General features: G+C 38.2%; 1 protein-coding gene across 3 annotated transcripts in view; it reads right to left on the bottom strand.

Annotated features, from left to right (window-relative positions):
* The window catches only part of COMMD1 (copper metabolism domain containing 1), a 210,302-nt gene that overhangs the window by 10,836 nt on the left and 179,800 nt on the right, over positions 1–19,666 (bottom strand). The window contains exon 3 of one of the 3 annotated variants that reach the window (XR_004288107.1): positions 5,117–6,475. The exons of the other annotated variants lie outside the window; for them this stretch is intronic. The gene's annotated coding sequence lies outside the window, so the exon portion shown is untranslated. The remainder of the gene's footprint in view (positions 1–5,116; positions 6,476–19,666) is intronic. 3 annotated transcript variants of the gene reach the window in all.

The raw sequence follows: 19,666 nt of genomic DNA, 5'->3' as shown, positions 1-19,666 counted from the left end.
ATTTGAGAGAGAGAGAGAGAAAGAATGAGAAAGCATGGTGGGAGGAGCAGAGGGAGAGGGACCCGCAAATTCTGGGCTGGGCACAGAGTGTGACGCAGGACCCTGAAATCATGGCCTGAGCTAAAATCAAGGGTCAGATGATTAATTCACTGGGCCACCCAGGCACCCTATAATCCTTTTATTTTAAACAAAAATTGTTAGCAATACATATTACAAACAATGGTCCCTACTCAGACCATTTTTGTCCTGAGCAAATCCTCATTTCAAATACAAAAGCTGACGAGTTCTACAGCTACTGTGTAAAGGGCTTGCTAACACAATTTTCAAAATGGAAAAAAAAAATCACAAAGCAAATCATCCTACTGGGGATGAAAAAAGATGAAAATTAGACTCTTTGTGAGGCTAAGACTGAAATTTAATGACAGAGCAACTAAAAAGAGCACCAGAAACTCAGAGCACCAAAACTCAATAACGTGTCCCTAATACATAATACGCAATGGGACTAAGCTAATGGGACTAAGAAAGGGTCTTCAAGAACCAAGAATCCACTCTAATAAGTGAAATGGCACACTGCCTCAGCACATACCAGGTGCTTTCCATGCCAGGGCAGCTTCTAGAGGAAGTGCTTATCCATATTCCCACAATCTCCTAGAAGAGGACAGAGTATTACCAGTGTATTATAGAAGCATTAACCATCACTGGACAATAATTACTGAGTTTTCCGGAGTTGTCATTCAGGTATTTCAAAGGACTTTTGTGAGGAAAACCTGACAACTCCCATTAATTCTTATCATATTAAGAAAATATGGGGACGCCTGGGTGGCTCAGTTGGTTAAGCTGCTGCTTTCAGCTCAGGTCATGATCCCAGAGTCCTGGGATCGAGTCCCACATCGGGCTCCTTGTCCAGCGGGGAGCCTGCTTCTCTCCCTGCCTCTGCCTGCCACTCTGCCTGCTTGTGCTGGCTCTGACAAATAAATAAATAAATAAAATCTTTAAAAAAAAAAAAAAGAAAGAAAGAAAGAACATGGGAACTTTTCATTTCTAACTCGCAACTCAAGGGAGAAAAGAGACATTGAGTATAAAGGAAGTTGCAGATTTACCATGGACTGAAGTTACATGTAAGGCACCTCTTAACTTTAACTTTCTATACACAGGTTTTCTATAAAGTGACAACATTTTAAAATATAATAATTTCAGGAGTGCCTGGGTGGCACAGGTGGCTAAGTGTCAGACTCGTGATTTCAACTCGGGTTGTAATCTCAGGGTCATGAGATCGAGCCCCATGTCAGGCTCCACATGGAGTCTGCTTTGCTGTGCTCTTTCGAACATAAATAGATCTTATATTTCAGATCTTAAACATTCAGAGACCTATTATCTGGGTCTCTGCTACTTTACTTCTTCCTCCTTGTTTTGGTCCATCTTTTAACTATTTCCACAAGATGGAAAAATGAAGTGAAATTTAAACTGGTTAATCTGACTAAATCATAGCAGCTCCATAAAAAGTTCTATAGACAAGGAGATTAGAACTTGACAACTTTTGAAAACCATACCCATATAGTACAATTTAAGACAGAAAGATCTATTTGCCCAATTTATTTATTTTTAAATTGAAGTATGGCTGACATACAGTAATACACGTTTCAGGTGTATACTACTTTAATTTAACATTTATATACATTAAGAAATGCTCACCATCAAACACCATACAATGTTATTATAGTATCATTGACTATATTCCCTATGCAGTACTTTACATCCCATGACTGCTGACTTTATAGCTTTAAGTCTGTACCTCCTAATTCCCTTCACTTATTTTGCCTATCCCCATCATCCCAGCAAACACCAGTTTGTTCTCTATATTTATGACTGTTTCTGCTTTTTTTCAGATTCCACATATATTGAAATCATACAGTATTTGTCTTCTTTGACTTAATTAATTTAGCATAATACTCTCTATATGTTGATCCACATTATCACAAATGGCAAATGGCAAGATTTCATTCTTTTTTATGGCTGAGTAGTATTTGATGTATATATATCAGGTGTCTGTCATCTTCTTTATCCATTCATCTATTTATAGATACTTAGGTTGCTTACAAATCTTGGCTTATTGCAAATAATCCTGCAATAAACATAGGAGTGCATAGATCTTTACGAATTAGTGCTTTCATTTTCTTTTGGTAAATATCCAGAAGTGGAAATACTGGGTCATATGGTATTATTAAATTATTTTTAATTTCTTCAGGAAGCTCCATACTGTTTTCCATAGTGGTCATACCAATTTACATTCCCATCAACAGTGTACATGGGTTCCTCTTTCTCCAGATCCTTGCCAACACTTATTTCTTTTTAATTTTGTTTCTTTATTAAAAAAAATTTTTTTTTAGATTTTATATATTTATTTGAGAGAGAGAGAGAGAGACAGCATGAAAGGAGAGAGGTCAGCGGAGAAGCTGACTCCCTGCCGAGCAGGGAGCCTGACACGGGACTCAATCCTGGGACTCCAGGATCATGACCTGAGCTGAAGGCAGTCACTTAACCAACTGAGCCACCGAGGCACCCCTGTTTGTTTATTTTAAAGGAGGCTCCATGCCCAATGTGGGGGCCTAACTCATGACCCTGAGATTAAGAGTCCCATGCTCTACTAAGACAGCCAGATCCCCTTCTTGCCTTTTTTATTTTAGCCATTCTGACAGGTGTGAAATGATAGCTCATTGTGGTTCTGATTTGCATTTTCCTGATGACTATTGATGTTGAGTATCTTTTCATGCGTCTGTTGGCCATCTGTATGTCTTCTTTGAAAAATGTCTATTCACCTCAGAAAGATCTTATTTCCAGATATGTCCCTTCCTTTAGTAGGACAACTGTTCTCAGCCCAGATAATGTCTTTAGAACATAAACACTCTCAAGGAGAGGTAATACAAAAAGTCATTAACACCTTTCTATTACTTAAATCATAAAATTTACTTTCTTCCAGGAAGAATGAATCCAAGTAGCCTGCCTTTAAACTCAGGATGCCTGGCATTTCAGAGAGGAGGGTGGGGTGGGGTGTATATAGGTAGGACACAAAACACAAAAGAACTAGGAAAATACCAAAGGCAAACCCTTCTCTTTACTCAGTAACCCACATCAGATACTTAGATCCATAGATGTGGCATCTTAAACTACTCAGGTCCCTGACCCATATTCTCTAATGTCTTTCTAATCGTTTGATCACCAAGGTTGCTAAGCACCAAGAAAACCTAGGGAATTTTATAAAGGGGGCATTAGTAAGGTAATCCTCAATGAACCAAAGTTGAATTTATACACACATAAACACATACACATCCTTCTGCTGCTCTGCTTTCTCTTTTATCTGCAGGCTCAGGGCCTGTGAACCAACAAGGCAATGAGATTCTAAGAACACTGTCCATTCAAAGTTATTTGAATTTCTAAAAAGACCAAAAGTGTCAAGAACAGGACCCCGCAATTCTTTTGGTTTAAGATTTCTTAGCTGGAAAAAGTCTAGAGCCATGCTTTAGGAGGAAACTATACATGCCTGTCCTGCCAATATGTTGTCAAAGGGAACATGTATTTCAGCCCAAACAACCCTGACTTGTTTCTGGAAGGGAGAAAATAGTCAGACCTTGCAAGAATGAGTGGTTCTGTCCTTGGCTGAATTATGTACTGCTAACCCAGGACTATCACTATTCTTTTTCCTTTAGAGATTTCAAAGCAGTCTGACATATTCTGCTTCCCATTACAGGTCAGTGGATATAATGAAAGGTAATAGTACCATTGATCTTCATTTTACCACTAGAAAAAAACAAGAAACCTGGAGACTAGCGCCAGACTAGGCCAGAATTCCTATCTCTTTGATTCAATCCACTGCTCGCTAATACCCACAACTGATTCTGAATTCAGACATTTTCAAGGCCAACTACTGTATATTTAACAGTGTAGAATGGGAAATAATTAAAGATATATGATTTGAGGGGCACCTGAATGGCTCAGTGGGTAAAAGCCTCTGCCTTCTGCCCAGGTCATGATCTCAGGGTCCTGGGATCGAGCCCCGCATCGGGCTCTCTGCTCAGCACGAAGCCTGCTTCCTCCTCTCTCTTTCTCTCTGTCTGCCTCTCCGCCTACTTGTGTTCTCTGTCTGTCAAATAAATAAATAAAATCTTAAAAAAAAAAGATATATGATTTTGTACTGATTTACATAAGCACCAGGACTTAAGCATTTACAAAGACTATTTTTAGAGCATACAACAAAAGGAAATAAAATGAAACTGAGTTATATAAACACTAAAAGCTCAATACAATGAGATCATTGGCTGATTTCTACCTTTTTCAAAACATTGTGTTCCAGTTCACTTTATAACTTTTTTTATATTTGGCAGGATTTAATGTTTAGTTTTTAAGATTTTCTGTATTTTGAAAAACTTTCGGTGAAAAAATACTTGGATAAAAAGACTATTTTTAGGTGCTCTGGTTTGATTTGCAAGAAGTCACACTGGCTTTTGGCTAAGTAGAACTAGTTCCCAAGTGACAATGGACAAAGAACCTGAGGAACAACTGGTAAACAAGTGAAAATGCAAATCATACTGAAGCATAAAGAAATTTCACATAAGGGCAGCCTGGTTGGCTCAGTGGGTTAAGCCTCTGCCTTTGGCTCAGGTCATGATCTCAGGGTCCTAGGATTGAGCCCCACACAGGGCTCTCTGCTCGCCAGGGTGCCTGCTTCCCTCTCTTTCTGTCTACTTGTGATTTCTCTCTCTGTCAAATAAATAAATAATATCTTAAAAAAAAAAGAAATTTCACTTAAATCTTAGAGAAAACAAATTGACAAAACTCTTAACACACGAGAAAGAAAGTGTTGCTAATATTAATTTGAAGTTCGAACTGGGGCTCCCTCATCATTCCTAATGAGATACATTCCAGAGCAACTCTGACAAACTGAAATATATTTACATGAAAGGAATAAAAAAGATTAAAAACAAAACAAAACTCAACCCGAGCTGCTTGTTTAGGTAATATCATTAGGCAGGCAGAAACAAAGTATGTAATGGCACTTGTTTTTTAAGGGGTTCTTGATAATCTACAGATTAAGATGGGGGAAACACCTTAATATACCTACCCATTAAAAAGACCAGAGTACAGCAATGAATGACAAACTCTTGGGCAAGGGAGGAAAACAGAAGTAAAACTAATCAAACCGATTCTGGGACTGCAGATTTTCTCCAGCCAGAGGCATCATCAACTTGCTCTGCCAACAGCACCATCTATGTCCTAGCTGTCTCAATGTGGTTTCTTTTAAGTCATTCATGACAGCACAATTATACAGAAATAGGCATAGTTAAAAAGTAAGCATCTCCCTTTACTCTTCTCTTTAGAAAGCAAAACTATGTAAAGAGGGTAAAGGATGAAATGACTAAGGGTGGGAGAGCTTTCAGATTCAGAAAATGCTGATTTGGGGAGAAAAAGTTTTGGAAACATTTTTTTATTTTTGTCAAGTTTGTGGGGGAAAGGTAATTAATTTTGTTGGGTTTCCAACGAACTCCAAATACAGTTACATTCTAAGGCTTTGGGGGTTGGGACTTTAATATGAATTGGCAGGGGACACAATTCAGCCCATAATAATCACAACAGCTTGGAGGGTCGCATTTACCAAGCATTATGTGTTTTTGGTTGATGATAATGATGATGATCTCACACATAATTCTAGGCTTGCTGTTCTTATTATACAGAAAGAAATTTATAATATTCCAGAAACACACACACATACATGCACACTCGCTATCTGCTGCTTACTCAGGTCTGCCAGCCTAGTTTGGCAGAAGCCTCATCTGGCTTCATCCTCACTGAACTCAATTTTGAAATGTGATTTAATCTGTGGGGGCTGACAGGATAAAAGCTGCCAGGAGGGGGATTGGAAAATGGTACAAAAGAAATCTTTGCTAATCCTCATTCCCAGATCCTATGAAATACTTTGCCTGCCATGCCGTGTCCCAAAGTCCAGGCCTGAAGACTGACTCAGAATCTGGCACACCATTCCGTGAGAGAATATGGGGATGAGAGAAGAAGAAAGGATTTGCAGTCAGTGCATGAAGTTAGTCACTAGCCTTTTTAGCTCAAATAATTTACTGCAAACTTCTGAAGTGGCAGGAAGAGAGGAGATTGCATCTTTATTACCTAGGGTTGCATTCTGACATCACTTAGGTTGCTGGGGCCTTTGTTCATATACAACAATCATCCCTCACACTAACACAGTGCTTTACAGTTTAGAAAGCCCTTTTGTATGAATGACCTCATCTGATCCTTAGAGCAGTCCTATTAACTAGGAAGAAACCAAGCCAGAGTTAAGGTACGTGGAAGAACTATGGAAGTGAAGACAGATCTTATCTATCTGATCCAGATCTTTACAGCTATATCCAGCAAAAGACTTCATCATATGATGCAATGGATTTTATGGGCTTTGATATACTTCTGGTCCAATCTGTGGAGGAAAAGAAAGAAAGGCCTCATTTTCTTAAAATTGCCCAGAGTTCTAAAAACTAGAGATTGGAGTTCAGCCCTCTGCAAAAGACAGAACAGGCAGTCAGGTCCTAACTGGCATAGAAATAGATTTTCTTACTTGGTCACCATTTATTCAGTAGACTCTGGAAACAGTAGAGGAAATAGAAAAGTTTGAGGAGATTGAGAGGATCACCTCTGGACTCTGGGGAAAAACGAAATGCCAAAAAGTGAAATGCCACAACGGAAAAGAAATTAGCCTGGAAGACAGGAGTAGGGGAAATTTCAAGAAAAGTGCAACAAATCTGAAAACATTAGCAAATTCAGGGGGTTACAGAAATTATACTAATGATAATAGCAATGATAACTATCAGTGGCTAACATATATTGAACATATACAAAATGTCATTCACTGCATACTAAGTGCTTAACTTGCATCATTTCATGTTGGTAAGGATAATTTTATCCCATTTTACAGATGAGGAAAGTAAGGAAAGATGAAAAACTTGTTTATTGCAGCCACGTGAGGAGCAAGTGGCAGAGCCGGTTTTAAACCCAGGTCTGTCTGGCTTCAGAGTCTGAGCACTTAACCATTTTGCAATCCTGACTCACATTTGTATATAGGATAAACACCATCATTAATAGTCACTAAGTACCTGCATGTGAAGGTTATTCTGGGATTCAGTTAACTTTAATAAAGACTCAAAGGAAACCTGAGTGTTGACTGCATGATAGCCCAAAATCAATCTAAAATGGCCTGTAAAAACATCTGGATAGAAAATGTGCACATCCTAGCCACCATGGAAGATTGCTAGTGTAATGGGATGGCAGCATAGTTGAATTAATATATGCATGAGATCTGGGAAGAGAATCATATTACAAAGAGACTAAGTTTTTATTCCCCCTCTTTCTGTGAGGAGAAGGTTGTGGGAGGGGAGGGCATTCAGTTTTACATACAGCTACACCTCCCCATCAACAGGAAAGGCAGAAGCAATGTTTACCTTAGTCAACTGACTAATACGTGGAACTTTTTTTTTTTTTTTTAAGTGGGCTGAATGCTGGGCAATGCAGGTCTTGAACTCAGGATCCTGAGATCAAGACCTGAGCTGAGATCAAGTAGGTTGCTTTACTGACGGAGCCACCCTGACGCCCCTGTGTGAACTTCTTAAGATTGCTCCCAAATCATAGTAGGAACAAAACTCCTGTTTAAACTTGATGTTCTTTCCATCTATAATCAGAAGGAATTCTCCTTTCTGCCTTGCTAACCCAAGAACACCGTATTATTCATCTTGAAAAAAAAGTCACGCCAACATACATAGATTATGGAATGCAAAAAGATAAATATGATCATTTCATGTTATACCTCTGAAACATGTCAATTATATCTTACGTTTTTAAAAAAAGAGTGAAAAAATATAAGTAATCCAATTATGAATTCAAATTTTTAACATCCTTCATATTTGGCCGATAGCTATTCTCTGGCCAAGCCAAGAGTAACTAGGACTGGGTGGTGTGAAGGTTAAAAGAGCCCTTGATAAAATGCCCCAAATAGCATAGTTCACTCATGCATAATCAAGGCTTGATGATTATCACCTAAAACAGAAAGATAGTGTAGGCAGCATATACACTGTTATAAATAAAAATAAACAAACATAAATGATTTATAAAAGCAAATAATGCTTACTCTACTTTGCAGTCTATCCTTTCATTAGAGAGAATATATTTTCCACTCTATCTAAGATTATATCTAAACAAAACAGAAATATGAACTATCAGAGGTCAAAAGAAATTGTACAAAAATATTAGTTAAGAGCAAATAACTACCTGTACCCCTCAAACAAATAATACATTATATGTTAATTTAAAAAAAAAGAGCAATAACTATTTTGAAGAAAAGTAAGGTATGTCCCCAATGGAAGTATAAGAAAAACATTTTGACAGTATGACATATATTTCCTCAATGAAATAACAGTCCACGTTTATTTCCTCAACTTGGTTTGCCAAGTTTTTGGCCAACAAAGGAAACATAAATAGAGAAGAATATGGTACCTAATCGCTGGCTGTGATGCCTTTATTGGGATTCCTGGTTTCTGAAGCATTTTAGCTTCCTTTGTAAAATGTAAGGTGATGTAGAAATGCTGGGGTTTTAAGCAACAGTCAAGAAGGAATTCCTGAGATGCCTTCAGTACAAAGAGATGGTTTTGTTAAAGCATGGGGACAGGACCTACAGGCAGAAAGAGCTATACTAGGCTTGTGATGGATGACTGATTATATGCTTTCAAGTTGGGAGGAGGCTAGGAACAGCGTAAGTCCCTAAGGAATTTTGAAGGCGAGGTTTCCAGGACCTTGAAGGGGCTAGGTATTGTTAGGAAAAGATCATTTATTACTGTACAGAAATCCTCAGTCATGAGACCTTTCAGATGTCTATCAGTGGACCATACGCTTGAAGGCTGGTTGCTAACATGTATCTTGTGGGGTAGAGATAAAGAGAGTTTCCAAAGGAATTTTTATATGTTAAAGAAGACTTACAGGATCCTGGAGGTTGGGATAATGTTAAGCTAAGATTGCCTTTTGCCTCAAGCATAGGATCAACATGGAGGCAGCTGAGCTCCCAGAGGATGGTCACTCTACCTATTTTAAAGACTTGTCGTCAATGGGCTGTAGGCAGTAAGGAAACTTAATTTTTTCTTTTGTCTTTATTTCCTGTATCACAAGGCATTTCAAGTGTACACAAATTTGGCAAAAATATGACTCTCTTACACTCCTTTCCCCAATTCACCATTTGTTCAACTTGCCACATTCACTTTGTCATTCTGTCTCTCTCACAAGGATGTAGAGGATGTTAAAGTAGAGGATACCACCTCTTTCATTCCTAAAACTTTAGTGCATACTTCCTAAAGACAAGGGCATTTTCAGGGCACCTAGGTAGCTCAATCAGTTAAGGGTCTGACTTGGTTTTGGCTCAGGTCATGATCTCAGGGTCAGATCAAGCACCACATGGGGGCTCTGTGCTCAGTGTGCAGTCTGCCTGAGATTCTCTCCCTCCCTACCTCCCTTTCTGTCCCTCCCCCAGCTCATGCTGGCTCTCTCCAAAATAAATAAGTAAATAAAATAAAATCTTTAAAGAAAAATCACAAGGGCATTTTCTTACATAACCATGGTTATATGATGATGATAAATGCTACTATCTTTTAGCAAATGCCCCAGTGGTGCCCTTTATAAAGTTGGGGTTTTTTTTCCCTCTTCCCAAATCAAATTCACAATCACACACTGACTATATTTAGATGTCATGCATCTTTAGTCTCCTTTAAGCTGGAATAACTTCTCAGTCAGCCTTTCTTGTGTTTCTTGATGCTGGCATTTTTGAAAAGTATAAGCTATTTTACAGAAGGTCAATTTGGGTTTGTCTGATGTTTCCTCATGATGAGATTCCATGTATGAGGGAATGTCAATCTACTTACTAAGAACCTACCCCCAACAATTAGTGGACATGGTCTTTGAAGTCATACAAACTTAAATGCAAATGTAAATCAATAACCACTTTCTAGCTGTGTGGCTGGCTAGTTTAAAGCTTTCTATTCTGTAAAATAGTGATTTTAACGGATTTAAACGGTAAGACTGTTGTGAAGATTTTTAATGAGATAATGCATCTAAAGCAATTTAACACAGTTTTGGGGTGGGTGTAAAACTATTTTATACCTCTCTTGATTTTACCACATTATCTTACACCTAGCAACAATGAAATAAAATTGATTAAGCAGCATCTCTATTTACTTTCTCAAAGACAAAAAGTATTATACTCTGACCATTCTGTCTATAGTAATCTAGTCTGGCTAAGGTACTTCAGTGCCAGCCTAAAACTGGCAGCAGCATCTCAGCTGTTTGGATGCTCCTAGAGGTTGCCTCCAGATATCTTGCTGCTGCCTGTCCTAGCCCAGGAAGTACACAGGCACTGGCTAGGAGAAGAACACCAGAAGTACTACACAGAGCACATTCCTTCCTGCCGAGACCAGGACGCGGGCCAGTGGAGCGGAGTGGAAGAGTATGACAAAGGCACTGAACATGAAGACTCCAGGACAGGGCTGCCAAGAACATGAACTAGTTTAGGGGACTGATAAGGAGTACTCTGACTAAAATCTGAGTCAGGAGCAAACTCTGTCCTTCCTGTCACTCCAAAGAAAGAAGAGGGAATACCCAAGTCAAGCAATTTTCTTAAAGTCAAATTGAGAGTTTATTTTAATATTCAGCAACAACACTGAAAAAAATGAGGACGTCCACAATTCATTTCCATAAATCCCTTGCCCCTTTGGACGGGCAAGGGAGCTAGTGTGTACAGCATTTTCAATCTACTGTTTTAGTATGATAATCTCATCCTCCATACCTTCTCTTAGAAAACACCAATAAAATTATTCTATTTATGCTAATTCAGTACTGTATGCCACAGGTTAAAACAAAACAAAACCAAAAAGGATTATAACAACTGCACCAGTTCTAAGTATAGAAGTACTAACTCACTTTGGAGATTTGGAATCTAATTTAACTTGGGTTTTTCTATGTTATTAACTCCAATGTTCCAGCATTTTTCTGTTTTACCCTTTTCCACCAATTAGAACTTCAAATGAAAGTCAAATGATCCCTGAGGGTAAAGAAAATAAAATGAAACAAACAAGAAAATTCCTGCGTCCCACATTTCAAACGGTGAGAAGGGGCCTCCAGCAAGGCAAAGAGAAAATTATACTCTCATCACTGTGCTGAATGAGAGTTTGCATCTATACTCTGACAAAGAGAAAAGAAAATTCTAATGCAAAGCCTTTATTTTATCTTCATTAATGAAAAGTAAAAATTCTATAATGTGAGCATTAAGAAAGAACTTCCAATAATTCTGTCATTTATAGGACAGAGACCCCGAGTCCGAGTCAGCCTTCAAGAAATACTTAGATTAAAAATAAAACTGCTTAAAAAAAGGGGACTTCTCAACTAGAGCTTAAATCTAAACATATGACATTGAAGATGCTATATACCCTGTAAGTCATTAGTAGCCTCTTTTCCTTAGGACATAATAACTCTATTGGAAATTTCAAAAAAATCACATATACTTTTGCAATCACCTTTAATTTGAGGAGAAAACCACTTCTCCTCTCATCTACTGCATCACTCATGAGATGTCAGTATTATGTTTAAAAGCTCACTATATTTAAAACATTTTGAAGGTTAGGTTTAGAAAGGAATATGTAAATGCATGTAAATTCTGCCATTTTATACTGTTTCCCTCTCCCTATATAGGAAAATCAGGAAGTGAGCTCTCTCTATTATTACCCATGCAACCCAAAGAAGTATTATGGGGGGAAAATGATTGGTATGAGAGTTAGACAATTTGTATTTAGATCTAGCTCAGTTATTAGCTGTGTGATCTTAGGAAAGTCATTCAAGTTTTTTGAAGCTGTGGTTTCCAAATCTAGACAATGAAAAAATAATACCTATCTCATATGACTGCTGTAAAGACTAAATAAGATGGCACACAAGCAAGCATCCACCACTGTGTCTAGTGTGAAACAGACTCTCAATAAATATTAGTTTCTCTTTCCATCTGTCACACACATCCTGTCCTCTGACAATAATAAGGAGTTCTGCTAAATACTTGAACTACCAGCTCTGTTTTCTTCAAAACAGGCCCTTGGCTCTTAATAGTGACAAACAGTCATGTGAAAGACTCCTGGGGCCTGACAATGTCCTAGAGAAACAAAAAATTTCTTGTATTGGGGAACAGCACCAACTGCTTCAGGCTATGACAAGCCCCAAACAGTAAATCAGCTCCTGCAAGTTTTTACAGTGTTACTTAACATCCTGAGAGCTTTGCGCTCTTTCAAAAGTCTTTCTCTCCCTGCAAGGATCAGGCATGCTCTTTGCCCTGTTTTCCCTTCGTAACAGAGGTTTTTATTCAACAAGACCACCCAATGGATTCGAATACTAGGAATCAGAAAAGGCCAGGTTCAACCATGTAGAAACTGGCAAAATTTGGGGACTAAACAGTAAGCCCTTCTTAACCTTTTAGAATCTGGACTTCTGTGTGCTCTCTGTTCTTGGATATAGCAGGCTTGTAGATGCACTGGTTCAAACACGTCTGTGTATTTCTCTCAACTACATTAACACAGAACTCTTACCACGTAGAAAACTTCTTATGGAAGTCTAGAATCTTAAAATCTGACTACAATCTAAAAAGCAACGCTTTCCAACTTCTCCCACTTCATGGTATAGACTGACCCGAACACACGACACCTCTATGCTAAAGGGACTTGAAAGTACTGATGGCTACAAAGGGCTAAAGGGTAAGCAGCACTGACAGAAAAAGGTATACAAAGATTAAACTGATTTGCCATGTGACTCAGAGACTTCTACCACATAAAGGTAATTGTTTCAACTCCAAGCAGCTCTAGGTCAATGTTCACACTCCTTCACAGGACTGACCACCCCTACTGAACCTAAGGGAGAAAGGGAATGTCAGAAAGCAACAAACATTTGATTTGGAACAGCAGGTCCTCCATGGAGGATCATTAAACACTAAATCAGCAAATTAGGTATCAAATACTTAATTGAGTGTATTATACTGGCCAGGTATATAATTTGAAATACTGAGGGTTCAGTGGCAAACAAACCAAGAGTTCTTACCCTTAAGAAGCTCACATTTTAAACACAAAAAAGATGATAAATTAAAACAATTTCAGTAGGTCATAAAGATCAGTTATTTTTTATCTGCAGTGAAGATGTAGAACAAAACTTTTGGCATAATGAATAAACTTTAGTCACCTTGCAGGTAGTTTATTCAAAGAGTTATAGAATACTGAATAAATTACAGACAGAGGTTGACCCAGTTTCAAAATTCAATTCGTACATTATTGTCTCCTTCTTATGGGCTTAGCGTCATTGCCTCTGTCATTTGGTAGCACATACAAAAGCAGGATGAGATCATTCAGAGGATGATAATGAAGACTGGGACAGTATAAAATTACAAACACAAGGCAAGAAATCTGAAGATGTGGGATCTACTTCCATCATATAATATTCACATGAACTTGTGTAATTTACTTAAACTCCTAGAGTCTGACTTTCTTCATCTATTCTATCTCACTTTGTAGGGCTTTTTAGAATTTAAATGAGACACTATAAAAGAAGAACTTGAAAATATTTAAAACATTGGACAATTACTAACTATTACTGCCGAATCAAAATATTTATAGGAAGACTCAGATCAGAAATGAGACAGGAATAACTACATTTGGGAACAATACGAATTCCTGCTTCTATATTAGCTGTTTTGAAATCTTCGCTCCCATTCTGTTATTCCAAAGGGCTCACCCTGTGGAGGAAATGGGTCCTAAAAAAGATGTCAGGGCTCAGACAGCCCTTCTTAGTGATTTCTCCCTCCTCTGAGACAAGATAACAAAAATTACTTTCTTAAAGGTATTTCATTTCCTGGCATCCTAACCCATGATTAAATATCCTTACTTTATGAGTTATTCTTGCTGATTATTAACAATTACAAGATAGGAGGTAAATATGAAGTTACCTCTCTTAGATGTTAAAACACGGGCCAACAAGGACTTTGATAATTTCTTTTTTCCTTGGAAAATTAATCTTTCATTTTCCTTGGGTATCTCTATAGCCACCAGCTTAAATTCAGTTGCCCATGATGCAGAAGGTTCAAAAAGAGAACCAACGGAGGCTGGGGCAATATGGGGACAGATTGAGGAGGTGGTGGGACTGAGGTGGCAAATACAAGTAGAATTTAAAGGCATAATCAGCCTTGGTGGCTCAGCTGGTTAAGGGTCTGCATTCAGCTCAGGTCATGATTCCAGGGTCCTGGGATCAAGTTCCACATTGGGGGGTCCTTACTCAGCAGGGATCCTGCTTCTCCCTCTGCCTGCTGCTTCCCTGCTTGTGCTCTCCCTCTCTCTGCCAAATAAATAAATAAAATCTTTTTAAAAGGGGGGAGGATAATTATTTCTCAGCTCTAGCCATTATTTGTAGATAAGTGGGCCTAGTGTCGATGGATCTATTATTTTTTTTTTTAAAGATTTTATTTATTTATTTGACAGAGAGAGAAATCACAAGTAGGCGGAGAGTCAGGCAGAGAGAGAGAGAGATGCAGGCTCCCGCTGAGCAAAGAGCCCGATGTGGGGCTCGATCCCAGGACACTGAGATCATGACCTGAGCCGAAGGCAGCGGCTTAATCCACTGAGCCACCCAGGCGCCCCTCGATGGATCTATTATTTCAAAAGATTCCAAAAACTACATTTTTGGGTGATACCCCTGAAATTTTATTTGCAAAATGCCCAGTCACCTAGAGCTTACTATAAATTCATAGTGCAGATTTCTTCTGCCAGTGAAGAGGTAGACCATTTATTTAAAATGTAGTTATTAGTGCTGATAAATGACTTACCAATATTCTGATTTGAGAAAGTATATATTAAGCAAGGCCTTGCAAACTAGAGATAGGAAAGAGGATATTTCAGGCTGGGCAATTATTATGTGCAAAAACAATGAGGTAGAAATATGCCTGGCTTGCTGGGAGAAGGAAGGAGAATGTACAGGCTAGTCTGGCTGAAGAATTCCTTGAGAGAAGGAATAGGACACAGATGGGAAAAAACTGTAAAATACACTGAATTCTCGAGTAAAGGGCTAAGATTTTTATGGATAATCTTTAGAAGAGAAAATCTCTAGATAAAGAAGAGCCATTAGGAGGAGGAGGATCACTTGCCAAAAGTTATATGTTGCCGCTCTTCTCCCCTTTTTCAAAATAGAGGATAAGACTGGATGCTAACTCATGAAACATGGGAGTTCTGGAAAGTTCCCAATTGAATGCCAATTTAACCAACCACACTTTAAGTCAACTGCCTTGGCATTGTGGTGGTCAAAACTTGCAAAAAAAAAAAAAAATTAAATGGTCTCTAAAGGGCTATTTCTTTCTGATCAATAAAAACATTTAGAATTTAAAACTCAAAGAGAAGGTTACTGGACGGTTTGGCACACTGTCAGTTAATCAGCAGACAGAGCTTTCATCAGACTGCCTATCAGTGGGCAAGAAGCCGCACTGACGAGGCTGGTCTCAGAAAAGTCTTCCACAGGGAACAAGCCCAGAATGCACTACTATCTATATTCAAAATGTAGACACACGCCTCTAGCAGCTCTTATTTCATCCTCAGAACCATTTCTGTTTTCTTCTGCAACAAATGATCCTGGGGCTTTTGGTCCAGGGGATACTCTCAGTAAAATTCCTGGAGACAAATGGCCAGAAGAACAGAGCTACTGACTCTCACTGAGAGCTGGGATATTAAAATACCAAATGTACTGGGTCACCTAGGTGGCCTAGTCAGTTAAGCCTCTCTGACTCTTGATATCAGCTCAGGTCCTGATCTCAGGGTCATGGAATCAAGCCCTCCATCTGGCTCTGTGCTCAACAGGGAGTCTGCCTCAGATTCTTTCCCTCTGCTCCCCACTCTCTAAAATAAATGAATAAATAAATCTTTAAAATACCAAATGTATTAAATGCACTTTGTTCTTTCAGACAAAAAATATCCTATAAGGCACAGTTGAGAAAGGCCATATCCATAATGATAAGGAACTTAAACTTTATTATGAAGGTAGTGTGGGAAACATAATGGTTTTTGGCCAGATAAATACCGTGATCAGAGCAGATTTTAAGGAATGCTAAACTGGTGGCAATGTTCAGGATGGCCGAGGGGGGAAAGAACAAAAAGTAGGGAGACCAATTTAAGCAAATGCACGGAGTTGGGAATGAGCATGGTAGGTCTATAGGAGGGTGAAGAGGACACTGGGCTTCTCAGGGCCTAGGAAACCATCAAGAAGTGCTGTTACTCTATCAGGTATGTGCCTTTTTCTTACATACATACAAACTTTCATACACATGCATGTGGGTATTCCACACACAGTGTCTGCCTCTGTCCATCAGTACTCTTCTCTTCTCCTTCCCAGAAAACTTCTACATATACAGACAGCCAGTAAATACTACCCTAATGTAAGCTCTATGTGACCTCTCAGTTACAGTGCTTAGCACCATTAAGCAACTTCCTTACATCAATAAACTGAAAATCCTAAGGAGAATCTGTTTTACCCCAAAACACTATCTCTGCCTGAGCAGAGCCTGTCACACCAAATCATGTCACAAATATCTGTTTAGCCTGTGAATGGTAAGCAACCCTTGTCCAGCATTCCCTCTGATCTAATGAGCTGGGCCAGTGGGTAAGACTGAGAAGCTGGCAATGATTTACTAGTCATACAGCAAGGACTGTTGGGAAAGTAGCTTACCTTAGGTCAATTCGCAGAGTAGACCCAGCAGCAACAGACACATTTTGCTATAGTAAAAAGTAAGCTATGCTAGGTAGAGCACAGAGAACGTTTATAGCCAAATAGCTGAGATGGATGTTTTAAAATTAGCAAACAGGTTACCTCTCAATAGAACTGGAAAAAGAATACAAACTACTGAAAAAAAAAAAATATGAACACATAAAATTAAGTGGTACCCAATGGAAACAAACTGTTAATCTAGTTATGATATGTGTATGTACGTATGTATATGTGTACACCTACATTCAAGCATACTATATAAAAAGACTTACGTTACAGAAATGAAAAGTGACTAACATCTAAAGGTTTTCATCAGTCTTTTTTTTTTTTTTTTAAGATTTATTTACTTATTTGGGGGTTGGGGCTGTGGGAGTAGAAAGAAACCCCAAGCAGATTCCATGCTGAGCACAGAGGCAGATGCCAGACTCGATTCTGTAACCTGGAGATTATGACCTGAGCGAAATCAGGAGTCTGACGCCTAGATGCCTAGACGACAGTGCCACGTGGGCACCTCTTTTCATCAATCTTTTAAAAATTATCCTCTGGGGTGCCTGGGTGCCTCAGTGGGCTAAGCCTCTGCCTTCGGCTAAGGTCATGGTCTCAGAGTCCTGGATCAAGCCCCCCATTGAGCCCTGATTTGGGCTCTCTGCTCAGCAGGGAGTCGGTTCCCCCCATCCCACCCCCGCCTGCCTGCCCCTCTGCCTGCTTGTGATCTCTCTCTCTCTGTGTCAAATAAATAAATAAAATCTTAAAAAAAAATTATCCTCTAATGCTGAAAAAATTAAAATTAAAATAATAATTGATGCTCATGGGGCACGTGGGTGGCTCAGTCAGTTAAGCATTTGCCTTCAGCTTAGCTTAGGTCATGATCTCAAGGTCCTGGAATTAAGCCCCACATGTGGCTCTCTGCTCAGTAGGGAGTCTTCTTCTCTCTCTTCCTCTCCCTCTGTACTCTCTCACTCTCTCAAATAAATAAAAAAATAATCTTTAATTTAAAAAAATTTAAAAATTTGATATTCATACAATTTTTCTAGGAGCTCACATATTATTTAACATGAATCACACATTTATTTCAAAAAATTACATTTAATTTTAATAAATTCTATTTATATTTAATATTTATACATCACCACATAATCTAGAATCTAAAATACAAACCCTAACAAAATTTAGCACAAGCAACGGAAGTGATACACAAGTAAGGATTTAAATATAAGTTTAAACTCAAAGCAAGCCATTAGCCCAGATTCTAACAATCATATAGAAATAGCATTAGCACTATTACCATTTTGTACAACTCTTAATTTACTACTGTATTGTATATATTTGTTTTCTTTATACATTTCCTAAACCAAAACTGTGTTTGTTTATAGTTGTATCTCTAGCATCTAGAATTGTGCCTGGAACATAGTAAGCAATTTTTTTTTCTTCTTATTTTTTTAAAGAGTTTATTTATTTATTTGACACAGAGAGCAAGAGAGCACAAGCAGGGAGAACAGCAGAGAGAGAGGGAGAAGCAGATTCCCCGCTGAGCAGGGATCCCGATGGAGGGCTCCATCCCATGATGGAGGGATCATGACCTGAGCTGAAGGCAGATGCCTAACCATCTGAGCCACCCAGGCACCCCCATAGTAGGCAATTCTAAATGATAAATGGCCAGTAGAAAGGATGTAAGAATGGAAAAAAATAAGTGATGGTTTGAATTCTGTCAGTCTTTATTTATGTCCTACAACAATTTCACAGAAGACAGGTGGAATACATATAACTGCAAAATTTTAATTGTTTAGAATGTTTATAGATAATAGAAGAGTCCATTTCTATCTACACTTAATGATTTCAGGAAACATGTACAAAGATAGCAACATTTTCCTAATCTTTTACCAGCTATGAAACAAAATTGTTCTAATAATTTTGTAGTATAAAGATGTATGTAGTATAAAGATGAATCAATTCTTAAAAATGCTCAATTGATCTGCTCAATGGTTTATAGAATTTAATTAAAAGTTGAAAGTAAAGACTACTACATACAAAGTTTTTAAGGTGTGACTCTGTTCTATATACAGTTTCCACCCATAGTAAGGCCATGGTAGAATAGAAGAGATATATGTACACAATCAACTACAATTCAGAATAAAATTCCATTGATATAATAGAAAAGGTTTAAGCCAGGTATTATAAACGTATATACAAAAGAAACATTAAGCCTCACTGGAAGAATTAAAGAGATTCATGAAGGAAATGGCATCTCAACTAGGATTTTTTTTTTTCACCATAATGCATAATGTTTATTGAAACCCAGTTCCAATAAATATGACTTGCCCTTTCTTAGCCAAAGCAGAAGAAACAAAGATAACAGGAATTACAAACAGAAATGAAAAATGGGAAATAAGCCCCTGGCAAGCAATGAACCTTTTCTTTTTCCAATTCAATCTGAGACCACGGGATTCTGGAAGATACTTTTAGATGTGTACACTTGTTTCAAAATACCATTAGTTCTCATTCCGATCTGCAGGATTTACAGAGTGAGACAGTATGGGTCATATTGGACCACTGAAAGTCTCTACTATTTTTTTTTTTCTTGTTTATATACATGAGATTCACTGAGATTCCACTAAAATGGCAATACCATGAATTAAGTGTCACAACCTTCCTTGGTTTTGAAATACAACAATGTCCCTACTCTCTTTCCCAAAAAATGAGCTATAGTTTAAAAAAAAAAAAGCAGTCAACATTCATTCTAAATATTTGCAAAACTGTCTAAAAAAATAGAAAGGTGTAGGATAAGAGTAACAGTGAAAGTAACTGGTAATTT

The sequence above is a fragment of the Mustela erminea genome, chromosome 7 (assembly GCF_009829155.1).
Source record: "Mustela erminea isolate mMusErm1 chromosome 7, mMusErm1.Pri, whole genome shotgun sequence".
Taxonomy (NCBI): domain Eukaryota; kingdom Metazoa; phylum Chordata; class Mammalia; order Carnivora; family Mustelidae; genus Mustela; species Mustela erminea.
Note: the sequence above shows the minus strand (reverse complement) of the source record. Positions and strands in the feature narration are given on the sequence as shown.